This window comes from Lithobates pipiens, unplaced genomic scaffold (assembly GCF_037356315.1).
Source record: "Lithobates pipiens isolate NorthernLeopardFrog02 unplaced genomic scaffold, aLitPip1_a1.2 Scaffold_3, whole genome shotgun sequence".
Classification (NCBI taxonomy): domain Eukaryota; kingdom Metazoa; phylum Chordata; class Amphibia; order Anura; family Ranidae; genus Lithobates; species Lithobates pipiens.
Window position 1 is genome coordinate 48570227 of NW_027507790.1, and position 14306 is coordinate 48584532.

Below are 14306 nucleotides of genomic sequence, written 5' to 3' on the forward strand. Positions count from 1 at the left end.
CTGCATGTGTGGCAAGTACAGGTCCAACTTTGCCTTTCCTTTGGTTTGCGTTTGCCGGCTACTCCTAGCTTCCACCCACTATGTCTTGAACATTCTCCAATGTTCCAGAGAACAGGAGAAGGCACTGGAAGAGCTGTCAGTATGAGTCATCCAGCCCCTAGGTCCCTAATCCCTGACCCAGATTCACAACCCAAGCCTGGCTCTCCGCCAAGGCAAATTTTTCCTACACTAACAACTAAACCTATTTACACCTAGCACACTAGCTAGATGCTGCTACACCGAAGGCTGTTGCTGTCCCAGGTGGAGTGCATTTGTTATCACTTTGCCTTTCCTGAAACCATGCCAGGGGAATCCCTTCTGCTGAGCAATTGTCTGCTCCCGGCGGGGGGCGAAGACAGTGATTATGGGTAGTGGCTATAGAAGCCGATTAGCGATAATCGCAAGAGAACCCTGCAGGCTGGTTGTACTAAAGTTGATCAATCAACTTGGTACATTCAACCTGCCTATTAGCGGTAGGAGGTGTGTTGGGTTGTGCTGGGCATCCTTGCATAGGCAAAGCAAATTGCATTATGTCTTTGGCTGCATTTGCATGGGCATGTAACCTACTGATTCCTGCTGCTGGCATTCACAGCGCACACTAGGATCCAAGTTACAACACGGCTGCTGGTGTGAACAGGTTCTAAAATTAGTAAAAACCTATTTTTCTCTTTTGTAGGTGCTCTAAAAATAGCTTAATTGCATCTGAGCATTTTAGCAATAGATGTATTGAAATAAAAAGGTTACTATAGGAATCTTTGCAGTTTCATAAAAAAAAATATATATATTTTTTTTACACTTTGATTTGGTAGTCTGCAAGTGTCTTTCACAGTGCTGATGCTAACAATTATTTATGATGAGCTATTGTTTACTTATGTTAAATGGAATTATGGTAAATGCATTGGAAAGCTGCATTCCAGACATTATCTACAACCTCAGACGTGCATAGCCATGTTCACCCTCATGGATACGCCCATGCGTGTGCGGGGGTGTACAGGTAAACAAGCAGAATTTCGCAGCTCAGAAAGTGTGAGCAACACTCTGGCACGCGGGCTGCCTGAGCTTGCTCATTTTATTATAGTACTTCATACTATAGCAATTGCTGCGTGTTTGTTTTTGTTTTAGTTTTTTTACTTCACAGAAGAATCAGAAATACAAGTTGGCTATGATTAACTCTGGCAGCACTGAACTCTGGGCACAACTCAGGGATGGAAAGGAAGACGTAACCTAAGAGGAGCCAGTCCATGAGCTGCATTGCAGGGAGCATGCTTACAGTGCCTTGAAAAAGTATTCACACCCCTTGACATTTTCAAAATTTTGTCATATTACAACCAAAAATGTAAATGTATTTTATTGGGATTTTATATGATAGACCAACACAAAGTGGCGCATAGTCGCATACCGTATCTCACAAAAGTGAGTACACTCCTGCCATTTTTGTAAATATTTTGTTATATCTTTTCATGTGACAACATTGAAGAAATTACACTTTTGCTAAAATGTAAAGTAGAGGGGGCAACAGCTTGTATAACAGTGTAAATTTGTTGTACCCTTAAAACAACTAAACACAACCATTTATTTCTAAACCACTGGCAACAAAAGTGAGTACACCCCTAAATGAAAATGTCCAAATTGGGCTCAATTAGCCATTTTCCCTCCTCGGTGTCATGTGACTCGTTAGTGTTACAAGGTCTCAGGAGTGAATGGAGAGCAGGTGTGTTAAATTTGGTGTTATCACTCTCACTCTCCGAGGATCTGAAAAAAAAAATGTTGCTCTACATGAAGATGACCTAGGCTAGAAGAAGATTGCCAAGACCCTGAAACTGAACTGCAGCACGGTGGCCACGACCATAAAGCGGTTTGCCATGGTCGATCAAAGGAGTTGAGTGCAGGTGCTCAGTGTCATATCCAGAGGTTGTCTTTGGGAAATAGACATATGAATGCTGCCAGCATTGCTGCAGAGGTTGAAGGAGGGGGGGGGGGGGGTCAGCCTGTTAGTGCTCAGACCATATGCCGTACACTGCATCAAATTAGTCTGCATGGCTGTTGTCCCAGAAGGAAGCCTCTTCTAAAGATGGTGCACAAGAAAGCCTGCAGGTTTTCTGAAGACAAGCAGACTAAGGACATGGATTACTGGAACCATGTCCTGTGGTCTGATGAGACCAAGATAAACAAACTTATTTGGTTCAGATGGTGTCAAGCGTGTGTGGCATCAACCAGGTGAGGAGGACAAAGACAAGTGTGCCTTGCCTACAGTCAAGCATGGTGGTGGGATTGTCATGGTCTGGGGCTGCATGAGTGCTGCCGGCACTGGGGAGCTACATACTGATGCAGAGCATGATCCCCTCCCTTTGGAGACTGGGCCGCAGGGCAGTATTCCAACATGATTATGACCCCAACACACACCTCCAAGAGGACCACTGCCTTGCTAAAGAAGCTGAGGGTAAAGGTGATGGACTGGCCAAGAATGTCTCTAGACCTAAACCCTAATGAGCATCTGTGGGGAATCCTCAAACCGAAGGTGGAGGAGCGCAAGGTCTCTAACCTCTACCAGCTCCGTGAGGTCATCATGGAGGGGTAGAAGAGGACTCCAATAGCAACCTGTGAAGCTCTGGTGAACTTCATGCCCAAGAGAGTTAAGGCAGTGCTGGAAAATAATGGTGGCCACACAAAATATTGACACAATTTGGACATTTTCACTTAGGGGTGTACTCACATTTGTTGATAGCGGTTTAGACATTAATGGCTGTGTGTTGAGTTATTTTGAGGGGACAGCAAATTTACACTGTTATACAAGCTGTACACTCACTACTTAACATTGTAGCAAAGTGTCATTTGTTCAGTGTTGTCACATGAAAAGATATAATAAAATATTTACAAAAATGTCAGAGGTGTACTCACTTTGGTAAGATACTGTACAGTATCTCACAAAAGTAAGTACACCCCTCACATTTTCCTGGCTGAATTCGGACCTGAAACGGACCAAAAGATGCACAGGGCTCTGGTGCAAATTTGCCTCGGAGCCGCAGTGGAGATATGTGAACCCCATAGAGAGCCGGTCAAAATCTCCTGTTTATTGTGAATTGGAATTGGAGAACCTGCATCCAATTCGCAATGGTGGTAACCCAGCCTTACTCTGATACCCCCAACTAAAATCCAATGGAACCAATTGCCTTCAAAAGTCACCTAATTCGTAAATAGAGTCCACCTGTGTGTAATGTAATCCCAGTATAAATACAGCTGTTCTGTGAAGCCCTCAGAGGCTGGTTAGAGAACCTTAGTGAACAAACCGCACCGTGAAGGCCAAGGAACATGCAAGACAGGTCAGGGATAAAGTTGTGGAAAAGTTTAAAGCAGGGTTATGTTATAAATAAATATCCCAAGCTTTGAACATCTCACGGAGCACTGTTCAATTCATCATCCGAAAATGGAAAGAGTATGGCGCAACTGCAAATCTACCAAGACATGGCTATCCACCTAAACTGGCAGGCCCGGGCAAGGAGAGCATTAATCAGAGAAGCAGCCAAGAGGCCCATGCTAACTCTGGAGGAGCTGCAGAGATCCACAGCTCAGTTGGGAGAATCTGGCCACAGGACAACTATTAGCCATGCACTCCACAAATCTTGCCTTTATGGAAGAATGGCAAGAAGAAAGCCATAGGAAGTCCCATTTGCATAGTTACTTAGTAGGTAAGGCTGAAAAAAGACAATTGTCCATCCAGTTCAACCTGTGTAGGTGCATATATCAGTGTCTGATTTCCCATATCCCTGTATGTTGTTGTCTTTAAGATGTATATCTGAGTAGGGATGAGCTTCGTGTTCGAGTCGAACATACGTTCGACTCGAACATCGGCTGTTCGCCCGTTCGGCGAATACCGAAAATTATGGGTCGTTCGCGCCAAATTCGTGTGGCGCTCACGGCCCACAATGCACTGCGATGGCGCAGTGCATTGCTGGCTCATGATTGGCCAAGCATGCACTGTGACTCCGCATGCTTGGCCAATCACAGCGCCGGCAGCGAGGAGAGCCATGATTGGCCACAGGCAGGATGCCTGTGGCCAATCATAGCTCATGCTGTGTAGTACACGCCCCACACTATATAAGGCCGCCAGCTCGGCGGCCTTGTGTAGTGTGTTGGTGTCTGAAGCAGTTAGTGGGTGTTCTGTGTACCTTCAACACAGTATACACCGATCGTTATCGGCCGATTTTTCGATCTTGCTCTTCTGTAGTGGTTGTTGTCTGCGTGCCCTGACCGCAGTATACACCGCTATATTCACCTATATAGCTAGCGATATATCTATCTTTTATAATAGAGCTTGCAGTCAGTGTTAGGAGCTTGTGCGAGCTGTCTGCGTGCTCTGTACCCAGTACACACCGCTATATCCACCTACATAGCTCTTCTCTATTTGAGCCATCTGCCATCTGCAGGAGTTATTGGAAGTTGTGTGTGCCTCCAGCACAGCACAGCATACATCTGTATTTACCCATTATTGCTGGTGTTCTATAATAAAGGCATCTGCAGGAGTTAGTGGGTGTTGTGTGCCTCCAGCACAATATACACCTGTATCTACCCCTTATTGCTGTTCTCTAATAGAGCCATCTGCAGGGCTTAGTGGGTGTTGTGTGTCTCCAGTACAGTATACCCTTTTATCTACCCTTTATTGCTGGTGTTCTATAATAAAGGCATCTGCAGGAGTTAGTGGGTGTTGTGTGCCTCCAGCACAATACACACCTGTATCTACCCCTTATTGCTGTTCTCTAATAGAGCCATCTGCAGGGCTTAGTGGGTGTTGTGTGTCTCCAGTACAGTATACCCCTTTATCTACCCTTTATTGCTGGTGTTCTATAATAAAGGCATCTGCAGGAGTTAGTGGGTGTTGTGTGCCTCCAGCACAATATACACCTGTATCTACCCTTTATTGCTGTTCTCTAATAGAGCCATCTGCAGGGCTTAGTGGGTGTTGTGTGCCTCCAGTACAGTATACCCCTTTATTGCTGGTGCTCTATAATAAAGGCATCTGCAGGAGTTAGTGGGTGTTGTGTGCCTCCAGCACATTATACACTACCCAATTGCTGTTTTATCCAACTACCTTCAGGCCATTACCATGTCTGGAAGGCCAGCAAGGAGAGGCAGACAGGCGCGAGCCGATAAAAGAGGGCAAGCAGGCTCTGTGTCTAGAGACAACAGTGCTGGTCGTGGACGCGGTGCATCGTCATCATCAGCACGTGGCCATGGGACACGCTTGTCCTTCTTTTCGGCAGCTGGACATGTTGAGCCGCAACATGCCAACGACTTGGTAGAGTGGATGACCAAGCCCTCTTCATCCTCCTCATCCTCTCTCACCCAGTCTCAGGGTACTAAAAAAGCAGCTGCCAACGCATCGTCTTCCCTCGTCTCAATGTCATCATCAGTGACTCCTTCCCTAGACCCACCACGTCCTCCTGAGGAGTCTCCTGAACTCTTTGAGCACAGTGTTGGGTACATGCTCCAGGAGGATGCCCAGTGTTTTGTAGGCTCTGATGATGATACTCAGCTAGAGGAAGGCAGTAGTGTGAATGCAGAGAGAGGGGATGCTCAAGAAGGACAGCAATCTGACAGTCATGTTCCACAAGCTGCAGCATACTGCCAGGTTTGCTACAGCGATGAAGAGGGAGGGGATAATGAGGGCACTGACTCCACGTGGGTGCCTGGTAGGAGAGAGGAGGAGGAGGCACATGTCCAACGAGGCAGGATGCCCTCCGGGGTCAGCTTAGGGGCAGCACACCGACTGAATCACACCGCAGAGCTCCGCCTGTGCAGGGCGCTGCCTCTGCGCGTTATTCTAAAAGTTCTTTGGTGTGGGCCTTTTTTGAGACGAGTGCATCAGATCGCACCGCTGCTATTTGCAACATATGTCTCAAGCGTATCTTGCGTGGCCAAAACATCAGCCGCTTGGGCACCACATGCTTGACCAGACATATGTTGACCTGCCATGCAGCTCGTTGGCAAGCGTACCTCAAAGACCCACACCAAAGAACAGCTGGCATCTCCAACCCCACTAGACCTTCAGTCCTCTCTGAAACCTGCTCTGAGAGGAATGAAAGTGTAGAATTAGGTGTGTCACAGCCAAGTGCTTCCAGGAACTCTGCTAGCAGTACACCCACGTCCGATTATAGCAGGCAAATGTCCCTGCCCCAGCTGCTGGACCGGCGAAAGAAGTTCACTCCCAGCCATCCACATGCCCAGCGGTTGAATGCTAGCTTGGCTAAATTGCTAGCACTTCAACTGCTGCCTTTTCAGTTGGTAGACTCGGAGTTTGTACAATGTGCAGTTCCTCAGTGGCAGGTCCCCAAACGCCACTTTTTCTCATGGAAGGCGATTCCGGCTCTCTACCGGCATGTGGAAGGCAATGTCATTGCCTCGCTGGACAGGGCGGTCAGCGGTAAGGTGCATATTACCGCTGACTCATGGTCCAGCAGGCATGGACAGGGACGTTACCTGTCTTTCACGGCCCATTGGGTCACTCTTCTGGCAGCTGGGAAGGATGCAGGACAAGGTGCAGTAGTGTTGGAGGTTGTTCTGCCACCACGCCTCCAAAATGCTACTATTGGTTGTGACACACCTCTCTCCTCCACCCCCTCCTCTTCTTCTTCCTCCATGGCCTCTTCCAGTGCTCTGTCCTCAGAACCAGCGGTGCTCCGTAGGCGTTCCAGGGGCTACGCAAGTACGCAGGCAAAACAATGCCATGCCGTGCTTGCGCTGGTTTGTTTGGGGGACAGGAGCCACACACACCGGAGGTGGTTGACGCCACGCCAGCTTAAGCCAGGAATGGTGGTTTGCGACAATGGCACCAACCTCCTCTCCGCCCTCTGACAGGGACAACTGACCCATGTGCCCTGTGTAGCTCATGTCCTTAACCTGGTGGTGCAGCGGTTCTTGGGCAGGCTTACAGGATGTCCTGAAGCAGGCCAGGAAAGTCTGTGTGCATTTCCGCCGATCATTTAATGCCTGTGCTCGGCTGGCTGAGCTCCAAAAGGAGTTGAACCTGCCCAAGAACCGCCTTATATGTGACATGCCCACCAGGTGGAACTCAATGTTGGCCATGCTGCAGCGGCTGCACACGCAGCAGAGGGCCATCAATGAGTACCTGTGCTACTACGGCACCAGGACAGGGTCAGGGGAGCTCGGTTTTTTCTCACCACGCCACTGGGGCATGATCAGGGATGCATGCAATGTCCTGTCACCATTTGAGGAGGCCACAAGGATGGTGAGCAGTGACAGTGCATGCATCAGTGACACTGTACCTCTTGTCCACCTCTTGGAGCATACGCTGCGTGGAATAATGGACAGGTCACTTGAGGAAGAACAGAGGCAGGAAGAGGAGGACTTCCTTGCCTCTCAAGGCCCCCTTTTTTCAGACAGTGTTCCTGCTGTGCCACCCATCACACAGGATGAGGAGGAGGAAGAGGAGGAGGAGGATGATTGTGTCAGCATGGAGGTGGAGGCTGGCACTCAGCAGCAGCAGCAGTCTTGTAGGGATGATTTACAGTCCCAAGAAACCCATGGACTTGTACGTGGCTGGGAGGAGGTAGCTGCGGATCATGTTGTCCTTAGTGACCCAGAGGACTCCGGACCGAATGCCTCAGCTAACCTACGCTGCATGGCCTCCCTGATCCTGCAAAGCCTGCGGAAGGATCCTCGTATTCTTCGGATCAAGGAGAGGGATCATTACTGGCTGTCCACTCTCCTTGATCCACGGTACAAGGGTAAGGTTGCCGACCTTATCTTGCCATCGCAGAGGGAGCAGAGGATGAGACATCTCCGGTAGGCCTTGCAGAAAGGTCTGTGCAACGCGTTCCCAGAGACTGGGAGGTTACAAACTCCTGGTCCTGGACAACGTGTTGCTGAGGCATCGGTCAAAAGGAGCGGTGGAGAAGGTGGTTGTCTGATGCTTTCAGACAATTTTTTAGTCCGCAGCCCCAAGGTATGATCGGTTCCAGCAACCATCGCCAGCGTCTGATTTACATGGTGCAGGAATACCTAGGGACAAGGTCAGACTTGGACACCTTTCCCACCGAAAATCCTCTGGCTTACTGGGTCTTGAGGATGGATCACTGGCTAGAGCTTGCACAGTATGCAATTGAGCTACTGGCCTGTCCTCCATCCAGCGTTCTTTCGGAACGCACCTTTAGTGCTGCTGGTGGCTTTGTTACTGATCACAGGGTGCGCCTGTCCACCGAATCAGTTGATCGACTGACCTTCATCAAGATGAATCAGTCTTGGATAACCCACAGCTACCAAGCACCTGAAGCTGATGTAACCGAATAATTTTTTTTGAAATATCACATCCCTTCAAGACTGCCTATGCTGATGCTGAGTGACTGTCCTGTTATGTTGATTGTCTATCCTCTTCCTCCTCCGCTGATATGTTGGAAGAACATTTCTGGTTCTGGGTGATGCCATCAGCCCAATTTTTCTGCCCCTGTTAAACAGGGGCGTTTAATTACAATTTTTGATGCAATGCTTTGCAGCAGGGCTAATTCCTGCAATAAAACTAGAGTATATGGGAGAGGTTGCAGTGTGGTGGCACCAGCACCAGTGCCTAAGGCCCAATTTTTCTACCCCTGTTTAACAGGGACATGTAATTACAATTCCTGATATAATATTTCACAGGAGGGCCCATTCCTGTGCCCACCCAGAGTAACTGTGAGGACTTATAGTGTTGTGGCACCAGCACCACAATCACCAAAGGTCAATTTTGCTACCACTGTTCTACAATGGCATGTAATTACAATTCTTGATATAATCGTTCACAGCAGGGCGCTCCAGCGCCCACCAAGAGTCACTTTGAGGGCTTACAATGTTGTGGCAAAACCAACACCTTGTTCCGCCATTTCTGCAGAGCATATAGGGCAGGCCTCTACTTTCAAACATCCAACTTACAAACATTTCCTACTTGCAAACGGAAGGAGACAACAGCAAGTGAGATGAAAAAAGATGGACGACAAAACAAATTATACAGGGGTGATAACCCTTCCCTATGTTTTCCAAAAAGCTTAAAAATAGTTTTTTGGACTGGAGCTACACTTTAAAAATGTACCAGTTGAAAATTACAAACAGATTCAACTTAACACAACAAACCTACACAGTCCCTGTCTTGTTTGCACCGCCTGTATACTGCTGTTCTGAGTATATAGGGCCTGGGGGCCACACGCATTTCCTTTTTTTAATATGGGTACGGGGTTCCCCTTAATATGCGTACAAGACCCAAAGGGGCTGGTAATGGGGAAGGAGGGCTACCCATGCCATTTTTCTCAATGATTTTCAACCATATTGCAGGAACCAGATATAACATTAAAACAGCAAGCAGTTTTAAATGATGTTATTTCCGTTTAATGTCATTTTGTGCAGGGACTGTTCTAAACACGGGAAACACGTGGCACTTCACAGGCATACTACAGACACCCCCCAGGCACGATATTTAAAGGAATATTTCACTTTTTTTTTCACTTTAATCATCATTAAAATCAGTGCTCCCGCCAAAACGGCCATTTTAAAAAACATTTTAGGCATTGACCCATGTCCCCTGGGGCAGGAGCCAGGTCCCCAAACCCTTTTTAGGACAGCATCTTGCATATTAGCCGTTAAAATTAGCACTTTTAATTTTGAACGTTTGAGTCCCATAGACTTCAATGAGGTTCTAAAGTTCGTACGAATTTGGGGTCTGTTCGAAAGTTCTGGTGCGAACCGAACCGGGGGGTGTTGGGCTCATCCCTATATCTGAGACTCTTTTAAAGATACCCATACTTCCTGCATCCACCACCAATTGTAGGAGAGAGTTCCACATCCTTATTGCCCTGACAATGAAGAACCCCCTACGCAGTTTAAGGTTAAACGTCTTCTCCTCCAGTCTCATTGTGTGGCCCTGTGTCTTTTTACACTCCTTAGGACTGAATAGTTTATTTCCTATGCTGGGATCCCCATTCAGATATTTGTAGCTTGCTATCATGTCTCCTCTCAGGTGTCTTTTCTCCAGCGAGGATACATTTAGTGTTTGCAGTTGTTCCTCGTAAGTGAGGTGCTCCAGCCCCCTTATAAGTTTTGTTGCCCTTCTCTGGACTCTTTCCAGCTCCAGAACATCCCTTCGGAAGAATGGTGACCAGAACTGAATGGAAAACTCCAGTTGAGGTCTGACCAGAGCTTTATAGAATGGTAGAATTATAGTTTTGTCCCTGGAGTATATGCCCTTTTTTATGCATGCTAATATTCTGCCAGCTTTGGTAGCTGCAGCTTGGCACTGCATGCTGTTGCTCAATCTGTCATCTATTAGCACCCCTAGATCCTTCTCCATCCTTGATTCACCCAGCTGTTCTCCACCTAGTGAATAATTTTCATTAATGTTTTTTTACCCCAAGTGCATTACTTTACATTTCACCACATTAAACCTCATTTGCCATTTGTCTGTCCAGATGCAGTTTGTGAGAAGCCATTTGGGGGACACAGCAAACCTGTGTAAGAAGGTGCTCTGGTCAGATGAGACCAAAATGTAACTTTTTGGCCTAAAAGCAAAACGCTATTTGTGGCCGAAAACTAACACTACACGTCACCCTGAACACACCATCCCAACCCTGATACATGGTGTAGATGTATAAATTTCATGACTGGATAAACATTTTTTAACTTCAGTAATGTCCTTGGGCACAATGCATAGATGTTGTCACCATCAGGAAGCCAACCTGGATCAATGACATGCAGCTGCCACTGTGACGAGTGCCTGTCTCCCTATCTAGGACGTGGCTGACGGAAATCAACAGCACTGAGATGCAAAAAAAAGGTAAAGCAGTTTTTTCGAAAAGAAAAACATGGCAGTTTTTTATGATACACAGTGCTTGAACAAACGTAATGTCAGCCAGTTACGTTTATATATCAACTTTTAAATTTTTTAGGATTTATATGCACTGACGCTTAAAAGGAGCATTTTATGTCTTTCTGCCAAACAGGTAGAGCTCCCTGGTGCCCAGCATATGAACATTTTATATACTTGAATGATTCTGCATCAGAGGTACTTTCAATGCTCCGCTTCAAACTAAATGCAGATTGCAGGAAGGACAGCATCATAGCTCAGTCCAAATCCAGACATTTACAGTTGTCAGATTTTGTGTAGATATGGATTTTTACTTTACTGAGCACCTAGATACCGCTCACATATCATTCTGGACATAAACGTCATTTCAACAGGCCATACCAATTTATAATATTGCACGTTTAGTAAAAAAAAAAAGTAACCGCCGTAAGCCGATCTATTTCCTAACTTTAAAGAGGAATATCGTTGTAATGGCAGCAGCTAGCTGACATAACCCCGGTATCCTCTTCTTCGGTCCGGTTTCCAATAACAGTGGTCTCTGTGGCGGATTCGCCAACCCCCCCTCCCGCCGTGCTCAAGTTCCGTACCAGAGCCGTCAGCAGCAGCGATTGGATCCTTCTGCTGGCTGGGTATGGAGATGAGTGAAAGGAAGATGGCCCCCACTCATCTCCATACCATTGCAGGGTGGAAGCAACATCAAATCACTTCTGCCCATAGCTTTTTTTTTTTTTCAAATGACACTTTTTTTTATTTTATTGCATTTTAGTGTAAATATGAGATCTGAGGTCTTTTTAACCCCAGATCTCACATTTACGAGGTCCTGTCATGCTTTTTTTCTATTACAAGGGATGTTTACCCAGTGCGCCCGCAATGTCGGCACCCGAAGCCAATCTCTCGATCGTCTCTCGGGTGCTGCCGCCGCCATCTTGGGTATGGGAATCAGGAAGTGGAGCCTTTCGGCTTCATTTACTGGTTCCCTACTGCGCATGCGCGAGTCGCGCTGCGCAATAAGGATGGTCCCCGCTGTCTCTGGGATCCGTGTGTTTCCCAGCAGGCAGCGGGGGACCTTCGGAAAGGGGTGTAGATTCTGCGGAAAGGGGCGTACCTTCTGCAGAATCTATGCTGGAAGTGGGTGCAGATACCTGTACTGTACAGGTACCTGCCCCCCTGTCCCCCCTGAAAGGTGCCAATTGTGGCGCCGGAGGGGGGGAGGGTTCCAATGAGCGGAAGGTCCACTTTAGGGTGGACCTCCGCTTTAACTATATACAGTACATCTGGTATACACACACTTCTCCTCTTCTACCTTCAGCACAAACTTGCTTGTAGAACTACAAATCCCAGGACCAGCTAGCACTGAATTGCAGGCCTGACACTGGCTCAGCTAGGCCCAAAGCAAATGCTCTTTGCAGGCAGGGACCGCAGGCCCCTATGGTGTAGCAAAAATGGTAGTCCAAGTGCTAGCTGTCCGCCATGGCTACTGATCCGAGTACCACCTCTTCAGGCCCTGCCAGCCCTCCTGGCTGCAGCTGCCTCTTTCCACTGCCTGTGCCACCACAGTCCTCCTTACTGACTCTGCACCCATCCCAGACTGCTTACTCGCAGTCCTCTCATGCGTGCCTCCCAATCCTTCTGACTGCGTGTCACTCACCAGCCCATCTGACTCTTCCTTGTTCCTCCTGGAGACTTGCCTGGCAGTGTTCTTCCGCTGTCCTCTTTGCTTCTAGTCTCCCCTTGCCAGGACACCTCTGTGTGTCTTGAGAGGGTGGTCCTGTCTGCACCCAAGCCCAGGCCCAAGGTCACCCCCCCAGACTGGGGAGCTCCTGCAAAGGCCACCACAGCCTAACATTCCATCTCCAGCTTCCACCCTAACAACTCCTCCCCAGCTGAGCTGACCCTGAGTATTTGAGGAGGCCTGCCCCCTTCCAACCCTGGTTGTGGATTGGACAGGGCCCTCAGAATACTTCAGGCAGCCCCACCTTACCTCCCTTCCTCCATTCCAGAAGGTTCTAGTGCATTCTAGAAAAAGATGGGAGGTCTCACTGATGCTGCCTGTCAGTCATCCAGCTCAACCTGGATTTCTGCCAACCCAGGAAACAAAAATAGACAGGCTTGGCTAACAGCACTAGAGGGTGCTACATATAGAACAGATGGAAGGTGAAAATGAAGACAGTGGCTAGCCCTAATCCATGCGAAAGCTACTCTGGGCTTATTAGTTGATGCCTTATGCGAGCCATGTGGCTCGATTTTTCTCTCGCTCCAGCCAGTGGGCTAAATAAGACAAAATGCTGAACGGCTATGGCTGCCTGAATAAAGCATTGCAGAATAGTGGCTACATCGCACAGGATGCGGTCATGATTTGGTCAATAATTTTCCACCTGGTCTAGTTGATTTACAGTATCTCACAAAAGTGAGTACACCCCTCACATTATTGTAAATATTTTATTATATCTTTTCATGTGACAACACTGAAGAAATTACACTTTGCTACAATGTAAAGTAGTGAGTGTACAGCTTGTATAACAGCGTAAATTTGCTGTCCCCTCAAAATAACTCAACACACAGTCATTACTCTCTAAACCACTAGCAACAAAAGTGAGTACACCCCTAAGGCCCCATGTACGCTGCTGCTAAACGGACATTCAGAGGCAGTTGGACACTTTTCAACTGCCCCTGAACTTATTCAATGTTATCTTATGTGTACATGTACACAGATTTGTTTACTGTCATTTTTAGTCAGTTGCATTTTATAGGCCTTTTTTTGAAGGGAAAAAAATTAGTTCAGATGCCAAACGCGTCTAAACGCAGCTTTTAAACCTATTTTGTTTATAAAAGTTTTTTGGTTTCGGCCATTTTAATAATAAAAAAAAAATATATATATATATATATATATATATTTATATTTTTTAGAAACACTTCTAAACACAAACGTGGCATGTAAACGGGGTAAAGCGGACATTTTAAACATGGGTTACTATCTGTCAAGTTAAATCGTTCAGGAGAAGTTTTAAAAACATCCAGTGTAGATGAAGTGAAAATGTCCAAATTGGGCACAAAGTGTCAATATTTTGTGTGGCCTCCATTATTTTCCAGCACTGCATTAACCCTCTTGGGCTTCTGGAGTTCACCAGAGCTTCACAGGTTGCCACTGGAGTTCTCTTCCACTCCTCCATGACGACATCACAGAGCTGGTGGATCTTAGAGACTTTGCGCTCCTCCACCTTCCATTTGAGGATGCCCCACAGATGCTTAATAGGGTTTATGTCTGGAGACATGCTTGTGCTGTCCATTACTTTACCCTCAGCTTCTTTAGCAAGGCAGTGGTTGTCTTGGAGGTATGTTTGGGGTCGTTATCATGTTGGAATACTGCCCTGTGGCCCAGTCTCTGAAGGGAGGGGATCATGCTCTGCTTCAGTATGTCATAGTACAT

General features: G+C 47.1%; 1 long non-coding RNA gene across 1 annotated transcript in view; it reads right to left on the reverse strand.

Annotated features, from left to right (window-relative positions):
- The window catches only part of LOC143940367 (uncharacterized), a 122545-nt gene extending 109808 nt beyond the window's left edge, over positions 1-12737 (reverse strand). Inside the window, exon 1 of the long non-coding RNA XR_013263861.1 lies at positions 12528-12737. This is a non-coding gene — a long non-coding RNA (uncharacterized LOC143940367). The remainder of the gene's footprint in view (positions 1-12527) is intronic.
- Positions 12738-14306: the final 1569 nt, after the last annotated feature.